Genomic DNA, 11510 nt, shown 5'->3' on the forward strand with positions numbered 1-11510 from the left:
TTTCAGAGAGAGAGCGTTCCTATTGAGTGCTCCTATAAGTACATGATTTTTTTCAGATTACCTGTGTCATGCACTACTGTCAGGATATAGTGACAGTTTTATACAAAATAACTTTTTTAAATCATTTTTGCTCCAATTCTACGCACTGTAGCTTTAACTAAATGTAATCTTCATTCAAAAATCAAAACATTCAGCTCAATTTGCTTCGCCACCGGAAGCGAATGTTTTTTCGCCCCTTCGCTCGCATAGAGTGGAAGTGAACGGGAAGCGAATTTTGCGCTATGTGACCGTGCCTTTATACATAGTTTAGCTTCAAAACGTAGGAAAATGTATACTCTGTCATACAATGTAGCTATGGAAGCAAACAGACTGAGCAATACGGTTATAGACTGCACAGAGGGAGAGGCAGATTAACGTGAAGGAGCACAGCAGCAGATTCTCACTGTAACCATACAGATAGTGTTGGTTTCACTTCTTCAAGCTTTGGATATCTGTCTGTTATATTTCTGCATAGCTAGACACCACTAGAACTAAGTGAGAAAATATGCTTTACCTAATTTATGCGAACCGACCCTTTAAGACGTTTAATGTGTTTGCCGGAGCCCAATAATAATCTTGGTGTGAAGTGACATTTCTCAGGATGAAGAGGCTAACCTGCGGTGGTTTCTGTTCCAAATCAGGTCAAGACAAGCACAAGTCATGTCAACTGGAACAATCAAACAGTGTCTTCTCACATTAATAATCTGCTTTAGTAATTTACAGGAATGTTTTCCCCGAGCAGTAGTCACAGGACGGCTTCACCTCAGAGTGTGGGAGCCTGTGTTTGGAGTTTATGTGTCATTGTGTGTCACAGTAAACAACTCCTACCAGAGGGGATTGACTCATACACACCAGGTGTGTACACTGTTTGCTCTGGGATTTAAAGAAGAAAACAAAAAAGACAGTTTGTTAAGTCATCAAGTTAACAAGATTGATGGACATGTTTATGTGAAAGTTAAGAAAAGAAGCTGAACTTTGACCCCCATTTCTCATTAAACTACTTCCTGTGTCTTATCAGATGTAAACAGCCTGGGACACCAAAATCAACACAACATGCGAGTGCGTGAATGATTTTTGGCAACACTTTGTTTTACAGGTTCGCAAATTTCATGGTAATTAGGTGATAATTAGCAAGTAACCTATTTGGAATTACTGGAAAATTACCCCAATATTTACCTCAAAATGTATCAAAAATTACTTTATTTAGAACTTTTTTTAATGATTATATTCCACTATTTCTCAATAGCTGGTACTTTATTTAATACATTTCCATGCAGGAAAAAAATACAAAGTTAATTGATATGCCTTATTTCCATGTCTGCTGGTAAATAGATGATAATTAGCAAATAACTTCTATGAAATTTCTTTAAAAACTCCCTGAATCATGACATTAGCTACCACTTTACATTTGTGTAGACAATAAGTCACGCTATGGTGAGATTTGTGCTGATCAGAAGTGTCTTCTATTCATTTTGGTTTTTCCACCTCCGATGAAGAGCAGCGCACAGCCTTTTCTCATGCTATTTTAGCATATAATTATTAAATAATGTTTATAATAAAATCATTTTCGATAAATTTGAGTTAAATATTGATGTAGTTTGGCAGTTATTCCAAAGAAATTTCAAACAGGTTACTTGTTATCACCTAATTACCATGACATTTGCGGACCTGTAAAATGATTTCTTTTATTCTCATTTTAGATTCACCCTGTTAAAATAGTATGAAGTAAACAACATATAATAATGACAAATCAAAGAAAGTATCTTATTTACAGTACATATGGCATTTGGCTTATCTGATTATAATGACAAAACTGGATGATATGAATATGATATTTTGGGAACTACTGTTTTGATTCACCTTGCAAACAAAATGTGATAATCTTCTATTACACAGCTGTGATTACAGACGCTCTCATTTCTATCAAGACCTTTGTATCTTCTAGTAACTTTGGGGATTCTGGTGTTGCTAAATCTAAAGTTATACTGTTTTTATGCAATCGACACTGACAATATAAACTGATGGTCTCCCTGGCTTCTCATAGGCCATATTATCATTACAAATTATACTTTTAGGGCATATTCAAGGAATTTTAGGTGTAGCTTTTCCAGTGTCTGTTCATAAAATCATATTAATACAACATAATTACTCAAAAATGACTAATCTAATATCTACCAGTATATAAACAAACATAAAGCAGCTCCAGAGGCCTTAAATAAACCCTTATGATCTATTATGGTACCCAGCTATTTAAAGCAGTGAACAATCTGTAGCTCCTCTTCTCCGTAACAGACAAACAGACATTTACTAATGCAAGCTTATCTATCTGAGTGCCGATCATAGGCACAAGAAGAGCTCAGCAAGTGTGATATTCATACTACTAATAACAACATCAGTACATATTTGGAGGAATGTGCTTCAGGCTGTAGCAGCAAAAACTGGTTGGCTAATCCAATGGGGGAGATTCACCGGGTGCAATTTGTTCTGTACGAGCTCAGGAACATAATAACAAAATAAATATTTAGTGTACATTGCACACAAATGAGAATCACAGATGAGCCACTGACTTTGCACGGCTCTAGTAGACACCTGTATGTGGATACTGTGCTGAGAAACAATCTGATCCGATCTAATCACCACCATCACTGATTCCCTTTTCTCTGTTAGCTGTATTTATTTTATTTTCCTGGATCCTGTGATCCAACTTGTATCTGTATTAGGGCTGTAAATCGATTGCCCATGATGAATGGTGATTAATAACACATTAATCTTACATTTTGCATCTGTTCAAAGTATACAAATATCGTCCAGAAACCCTCACAGGTACTGCATTTAGCATGAAAATATGCTCAAATCATAACATGGCAAACTCAAGCGCAACAGTCAACAACAGCTGTCAGTGTGTCAGTGTGCTGACTTGACTATGACTTGCCCCAAACTGCATGTGATTATCATAAAGTGGGCATGTCTGTAAAGGGGAGACTCGTGGGTACCCATAGAAACCATTTTCATTCACATGTATTGAGGTCAGAGGTCAAGGGACCCCTTTGAAAATGGTAATCATGCTAGTTTTTTCTTGCCTCAATTCAGATTGTTCACGATTTATTTTTGTAAAATCCCCCAATATTCTCAGAATTTAGGTATTCTCCAAAAAAAACTGCAAGATAGCGTCAATGTTTCCATTCAACACAACTGTATGACTTTTATTTTCTTTTATAAAAATCCCCTTTTAAGTGTTAACACAGGGACAAAGCACCAGCAGCACCACAGGAGGGTTGTTTTCTAATCCCCACCTCTAGAAATGGCAACGGGGCCATTGTCATTTATTCTGGGTTGAAAAGGTCCCCCATTACACAAAGGGAGGGGGGGTAAATGGCCAAAAGGTAATTTGGACCAAGCTGCCCCCTGATGCTACAAACAAACCCTGAATCAAACCCACATCCCCTTCCTCTCATTTAGGCCACTAACCGTGGTCACCTTTGCTATATCCTCAGTTGCTCCTGATTCTCTTTTGGTCTCCATCACTCCCTCAGGGCTACTTCCGGGATCAGTTTGTGCTCAGGTGTGTACTGCGTCTTTAAATAGTATTTGTGTGTTTTAATGGTCAAGAAGAAAGCTATGAAAGAAGACGGTGAGCGGGCTGACAACCTGACACCTTTCCGTATGATAGCAGAAGAGAAAGCACTATTCCTTGAATTGAATTGATTCACTAAACCCCTCCCCCACCAGCAACTGTCCAATCAAAGGCCCCCGACGGCGTTGTCGCGGAAGCGTAGCATCCACCCTCCGATTCTATCCCAGTTTATACCTTTAACCATGATTTTTTTCCATATATGATGTTCAATTCATAATGTTTCCACACATATCAGATTGTTTAATGTACCTTTTCAGCACAGCTTGCTTGTTTTCTTCATATTGCATTAGCGAAGAGAACAACAATATGCATTTTAGTGACACCTCCCACTGGGGTGCAATGAATGTGTGTCAAACATCAGTATGAACACAAAGTGAAACATTATTTTAAAAATATGAACAGTAAAGCATTAATTTAATCTCTGCTTTGCTTGTACAAGTATGTTTTATATAATTCCCACACAGGGTTAATTAAGGAAATAACTTATCTTATCTTACATTTTTTCTTATTGTACAATAATATTAGGGCTAAAGCCACGCAGCTCATCATCTAGTGAGGATGCTGACTTTTTAGAGACATGTAGCTTTGGCTTAGTGTTTTAGTATGATATCATGTACGTGACCATTAAATGTATTTTTTAAACCCTTTTGCAGGATTCTTGAATTAATGCGAGTCAACCAACCCGTTATAGCTGATAAAATGTACCTGCAACTGTTATTTGAAATGCAAATGCTGCAAGACAAGCTTCATCAATCAAACTTCAAAAAAATACTATGAATTTTGATTAATAAATCTGCCCACACTGTGATTATAAACTGCATATGTGCCATGCTTGAATGGTAAGCTTGACAGATGTAGCAGCGGGGAGGCGGGGGGGAGCGTCTCAGCTGGGTCTTGTTGTCCACAAGCAGATGACCACATGTAGGTGATGGCAAGAGCATGTGACCACAGCAAAAAAACACTAAACCAGATGCAGAGGGCCATTTAAATAAATCAGGTTTTCTGCTGTATTTCACCAAAAGAAGAAAGGGTGCCTTTGTAACAAGTGGTGGTTCTACTTACGGGTCTGTGTTCATTGGAACTGAACAGTTCTGCATAATAGGTTTGCATCATCTCATGCCGGATCATGATTGTTGTTGTTCCTAGGAAGCAGAGAATGATTGCCTAACAGAGTGGGCGGTGGTGTTGGGAAAGGGAAGACTACTGTATGTGGCATGCACTATGAGAAGGAAAGAAAAGGAATGGTATTGATCATATGTGCTTGTTCTGGTCTACAAACCACCTTTTACGAACTCACCAGAGAGACAGCCTGACATACAGTACTGTTTGTCTTTGTGTCTATATGTTGATGTGTGTGCTTGGCAAAGAGAGAACAGCATGAGGAGGAAGATGAAAGCAGTCGGAGCCCCTACATCTGATCGGAGACATTTCAAAGGCCATGAAACACAGGAGTAAACACGATTCCCACCTCTATTGATTACTTGAGCACTGGTTGTAGGGTTTGTGGGTTTATGTTGACTTATAAACAGCCTGGGGACTGGTTTGCTCCAGTCGGATCGATGCAGCGAAGAAAAGGCACAGGTTAGAAGGGTTGTTCCCTTAGCTGTGAGCCTTCATCGGCTTTATGATAGCCAGAGGTTCAGGGTTATGCTCGTAACATAAATTGAGCCGCAAAAGATGGTAGCTCCTTTCCGAGCATTTAAAGGCCTCATAATGTCCATCTTTCAACCCCACTTTACTGCATACCCTAACCTATGATCCTCCTCTCTCCTACTTTTGCCCTATCTGCTCCTCTTCCTCCACCCCCATCCCATTTTCTCTATCCTCCTTTGACCCCCACTGTTGTTCCCCCATCACCTCTTCACCCGTTTTTCGCCACGGCGAGGACTTCCGCACACTGCTCGCGGAGAGTGTGAAAATCAATAACATCATCTCAACACTGTCTCAATTTTCAATTAACAACTTTGAGGTCTGTCCTCTCCAGACACATCCATCACATCACATCACATCAGCCTGCGAAGCACCAGATTAGACATAAACCCACACGAGCAGAGACTCTTGCACCCACACACTCAACAGTGGTGGAAAAAAAATACTAAAATAAGGTTCTTAAAGAAACAGTGTGTAACATTTAGGTGGATATATTGGCAGAAATGTAATATGAGTATGTTTTCTTTAATGTATAATCACCTGAAAATACAAATTGTTGTGTAATCATTGCTGAGAATGAGCCATTTATATCTACATAGGGAGCGGGTCTTCTTCTCGGAGCCGGTTCGCCATGTTTCTACAGTAGCCCTGAACAGACAAACCGAATACTGGCTCTAGATCGGACCATTTGCGTTCTCACTTCTTTGCCTCGGCCAGTTCTCCTACAATCTTGGCACATGGGAGAAGTTCAGTTGGTTCCAATCTGCAACCTCACCACTAGATGCCGCAAGATCCTACACACTGCACCTTTAAAGCTGCACAATAAAAACAATAGATCAAGACTACGTGTAATATAAAAAAAGGTCGCTATAGTTTGTTGATGTTTTCGGTGAAAAAGCTGTGATAACCTCTACCTGTCCAGCACCAAACAGACACATTTAGCAACTAACAGGTTAACATATAGTGGAACAAATAGCTCCTAAAGAGCCAGATATTTTTCTCTGGAGTTAGTGAAGACTGAGCTATAGGATAGAATATGAGATAAGGAAGATTGGATTTATATTCCCCAACGACTCCAAATAAATGCTAATGTTTCTTAGTGTCTGCTGGATGGTAAGCAGGCAACACTTTTGCCAACAATGTACAAGGTGATAATAGGTCTGTTTTGTTTTTAGCTTGCTCCACTGGCTTCAAATTGCCAAATAAAAACTGACTTTTAACCACAGATAATTGGATGTGTAAATGAGTGCATTTCTCTCTGCCGTGTACAGGAGCCTATTTGAGCAACTTTCCACTCTGACTTCCCCCCAACAAACACTGTTCTCATCAGCCCCCATGCAGAGGTAAGTTTTGTGTCAATAGCTCAACAAACACTCCCAACATTTACCCACCATGGAAATTCCTTCCCCCATCCGAACTTGATAAACAACCAGTAGACTCTCTTGCTATCTGTGTCTCGATATAGAACCACAATGATCCAGTGCTCATATGCTTTTAGAAAAAGGAAAACAAAGTGATAAATCATTGACCGCAGATCAGTAAGAGAAGATGAATCCTGTCTGCTCCACCCTCCTCCCTGAATCCAGACGGCAGCCGGTGAAATCATCCCCTTTCCATTCCCTTTTTTACTCAGCAGTCAGCAGATTGGCAGACACCGAGGCCGTCTTTGATGATAAAGCTAATTAACGTGGCAATTAACAAGGCTCTATATTGCTGACGAGGTCAGACAGACTGAGACATTTTTCACTCATATAGACGTGCACATAATACACATACATGTCTGTAAGGTAGGGTACTCATAGGGGATCATGGGGAAACAGTAATTAGGTGTAATTATGTAGTGTAGTGCAACAAAAAGAGACCTCTACTACCACTTACAACAGCTCACATTTGCTTTCATATATTATGTATAATGTAAAAAGGGGTATGGATATAGCATCAGGTCGCTCTACCATAGAGGCATTAAAGGAAATGGACAAAACTATGTAAATGTAGGATTCCTGGGAACTCTCTGAAAATTATGTCAATAACCTCTGCGTCGTTTCCTTGGCAACGGGAGGCCTTGTCAGTGCAGCATAACCATTGTGCTGCAATGCTGCTTTTTTTCCCCCCTTGGGCCGTCTCTCCAAGGATCTCTCTTTGCTGTATGTCATGTTTACATTAACAACCCACGCTGCCCCCAGAAGCAAACATATGGCACTCTATATACCGTGGTCTACACGCCTGTGAAGAGGAGCATGTGTAAAAAGGAAATTCCATATCCCAGCTTGCATTTGTAGGTTTGTGAAACCGATCGATTCCATGCATCTGTACATTTCAAAAGGGATTAATTATGCATTCCATGAATTCAGAAGAGAGACATTTATGCGGTGAAATCTCAAGAATATGCAAATGCTCAGCAAGCAATATGGCCCGGTGGTCAAGAGGGAAAATGACAGAAGTTTTCTCTGCTTCGTCTGGTGGGCCTCGCCTCTGTGCGGTGGGCGAGCTTTCTCCATTTGTCTCTGCTGTCAGCGGTAAAATGAAAGATTAGAGGAAACCCCAGACAATTTATACACTTAACATCTGAGGGAGACACAGTGACAAATGGAGAGAGGAAAACGCCCTGCCGTTTCCTTTTGATCCTACATATATACATGGACCTGTGTTTACTTAAAAAGATCTGAGCTCCCCTCATGCCTCCCCTCCCCCAAGTGTGAATGACAATCAGCACCACATAGTGCTGTAGCACTTTTTTAATCAAGCATTGGTTAACTATCTAATCAACCACTCGCCAACCAATTAAATCTCATAATTGACCTACTTAAGAGGTATAAGTAATTTAATTAGCATGGGCTGGCTCCTCTTTGGGTGAAAGAGGAGGCGCTACGATGAGATGCTTGGTCCATCCTAATTTACCTCTGAGTCACCCACAGGCCATCTGCATTTATTGTCTGTCAAGAAAATTAAGGGTTGAGACCTGACAGCACACAAAGACACACGTATACACACTCACACATACCACTAATCAGTATCGCTGGTTGTGTGAAAGTGGGAGGCGCTATATGTGTGCATGAATATGTACACAATTTGAATATGTAGGGGATGTTGCTGTTACATCTTGGACTGCAAGGCCACCAGAACAGACTTTTATACATGTAGATTTGTAACTTGATGTGTTCACAAGACTGAGAACACATTAGCAAATATGGCTGCCCCGTCTACACATTGCGATTCACAACTCCCTCGACACGTTTACAGTATTGGCACAATATTTGCTTACAATATTTGCATACAATACAGCATAAAGTGTGTTATTTGTGTCCTTTCAGTCATCTAGGTCTTTGGCTGTGAGGTGTGTGTGAGTACTGGCACCATTCCAGTTCAAGTCCTCTCTGATGATGGTTCTCATCACCTCATCCCTTCAGATTGGTCTGATCCTTATCAGCATATCCCCACTAGATCTGTGTATTAGTATACAGCTGGCATAGCACAAGGCTCTTCTGTTACAAACAGCCAGGCGACACCTGCGAAGACACACATACATATACACACACTTAAGCTCTACCCAATCTCCTGTCATCTGATTTCCGTCTCACTGAGATGCCTGCTGTTTAGGGTAATGGTATGGGAACAAGGCATTAGGATTACATACTTGGATATGCCGTAATATCTACATATATGAATTATTACAACACGTATCACAAAGATGGAGTGATCCACCGGTGCTGAGTATTTATGAGTGTGCTTGAATTAAACTGTTGCACTTTACAGCGCTGGCCGTCCCCACGGAGGTTGATGGTGGTATGGATACTAGATGGGGGGGGGGGGGGGGTTGGGAGAGGAATGAAAATGGGAAAAAAACACATTTAATATTGAATGTGCAATCATTTTACAACCATTGAGAGGTTTGCTTCCTGTAGATTTTAAATATTTAATATTTGCAGCTTGGAGGCTTCCTCTTATGTGTGAAATAGCTCAGAAAGACACAATAAAGTAATTGTTAATCATCACAGTTGGCAGTTGTGTGAATGCTCACTTGCAAAAGCAATTAGCATGAGTGTCTCTTTGTTTCTAGATATTGCAAGCCAGACATTCTGACAACTTCTGCTCCACAGAACACAAGACAGCATATCAAACAGGAATTCAACTAAAGGACTCAGTCGAGGCCTACTATTGTGAGGGACACTTGCAGTTGCCACTCAGCAGGCTGGTTGGGTTAATGATCTCTGAGGAGGGGCAGCTGTGGGAGCCTGATTATCCCTGATGAGGATCAGGTGTATGAAGCCTATATCTATACCTCTGGTTTACAGTGTTCAGATGCTCATTGTGAGAGGTAGAGAGAGCTTCACGCCGTTGCTTGTCCTAGCTGTGTAGGGGTGTGTTAATCGGCAGAAGGTACCATATTGAACCTATCTGCATGATTTGCTTACCATTTCCCGTTAGCTCTTCAAGCTTAGTGTGTTAGAGTGGGGAAGGTCTGTGAGGCCCGGCTTCTCATTAATGCCAGTGTCTTTCTTTTTAGTCGACTTGACTCTGTTTCCCAGAGTGTATATCTTCTAGTCAGCTGCTGGGCAGAGGTGTTTTAGTTTACTATCTGAGTCCACTAATTTAAATATCTTAGTGAGGGGAGGGAGCCTTTCTTTTTTAGGCTAATTTTTATTTGGTGTTTCCCCTCTCCCCTTCAATCGCTTGAGATTTTTGTGGTTACCCTCCTGGAGCTAACTTTAAGATTCCCCTGGTCCGCAATTGTGTCCCTCTCCCCATTACCCCGACAGAATGAGCCATTGTCAGACACAGCAGACCCATCCACCATCGACCCCCCAAGCTTCAGAGCTTAACCCACAACTATATGCGTACGGGCAGGCTATCACTGTGCAGGGAGCCCTGTTAGGCTCCCATGAGCAGATGCTCCATGCCATAGCTGATCAACAGGCTTCTCACAACAACATATTAAGAGAAATACTTACCCATATTACAGAAACCGAAACTAACTCCACCCAAAGTCCAAGCACCAAACCTTGGTAGTCCACCAAGAACCCCTAGTTCCGCTCCACGGCCTTATTGCTGTCCATGAACCCAAAATACCGACATCCGCCCGCTAAGACGGGCATCCAGGGAAATGTAAAGGGTTTATCACCCAATGTAGTCTGGTGTTTGAGTCACAACCCTCCATGTTTAGCACAGAACGAGCCCAGGTAGCATACATAATATCCCCTTTCTCAGATAAGGCTCTTTCATGGTCTGTGGCATTGTGGGAGAAGCAGCCTCCTGTCTGTTCTAGTGCTGCTCATTTTGTTGCCAAAATTTGTTTTTGACCACGACATAAGCGGCCAGGAAGTGGCTAAATGTCTTATTGGTTTACGTCAGAACTCCACCAGAGTAGCCAAGTTCTCCATTGAACTCCGCGCTTGCTGATCTGGGGGTGTAACAGGGAAGCCCTGACGGCAACCTTTATCCATGCCTTATCAGAGAAGGTTAAAGACGAGATAGCCTCCTGCAACATTCCCGACTTGCTCAAGGATTTGATTTCCTTGGTGATTCGGATCAATAATGAAATCCGTGAACGGAGAGAAAGCACGTTCACCCCTGCCCCATGCCGGGGGCGGAGTTTAACATCTCTCAGGAAACACCTCCGTACAGTGATGAACCCATGCAAACAGGGCACATGTGGCTATTTCAGGTAGAGAGGGAGAAGCGTATGAGTAGTAGGTCCTCTCTGTACTGTGGGAAAGGCCACTTCATTTGTACGTTCCCAGTAATGCAAAAAAGAGAAGTGCGGGGAAAATGGTACACTTGTCAGAACATGGGGAGGTCTAAATAATAAATAATCTCCTCCCGGCAGTGAATAACCGTACCCCTCTGTCAGTTGAGTTACCGTGGGGTAATAACAAATACAACCTCTCCGCGTTTGTGGATTCAGGTGCAGCAGATATTTTCATTGACTCGACCTTGGCCCGAGATCTAAACTGCCGATATCTCCCCTCTCTAGTCTACTTGCCATCACAGCAGTGGATGGGCGACCTTTGGGTATAGCGTGGGTTGAAAAGATTACAGGCCATCTTAAAACTTGCATTGACCGACACATGGAAAGTATGCAGTTTTTCCTCATTGATGCACCTGATGTACCATTTTGGGACTTCCATGGTGCAAGAAACACAATCCTTGCATCAACTGGGGGGTTGATGGCGATGTTAAGTTGGGGACC

The sequence above is a fragment of the Sebastes umbrosus genome, chromosome 13, assembly GCF_015220745.1.
Source record: "Sebastes umbrosus isolate fSebUmb1 chromosome 13, fSebUmb1.pri, whole genome shotgun sequence".
Classification (NCBI taxonomy): domain Eukaryota; kingdom Metazoa; phylum Chordata; class Actinopteri; order Perciformes; family Sebastidae; genus Sebastes; species Sebastes umbrosus.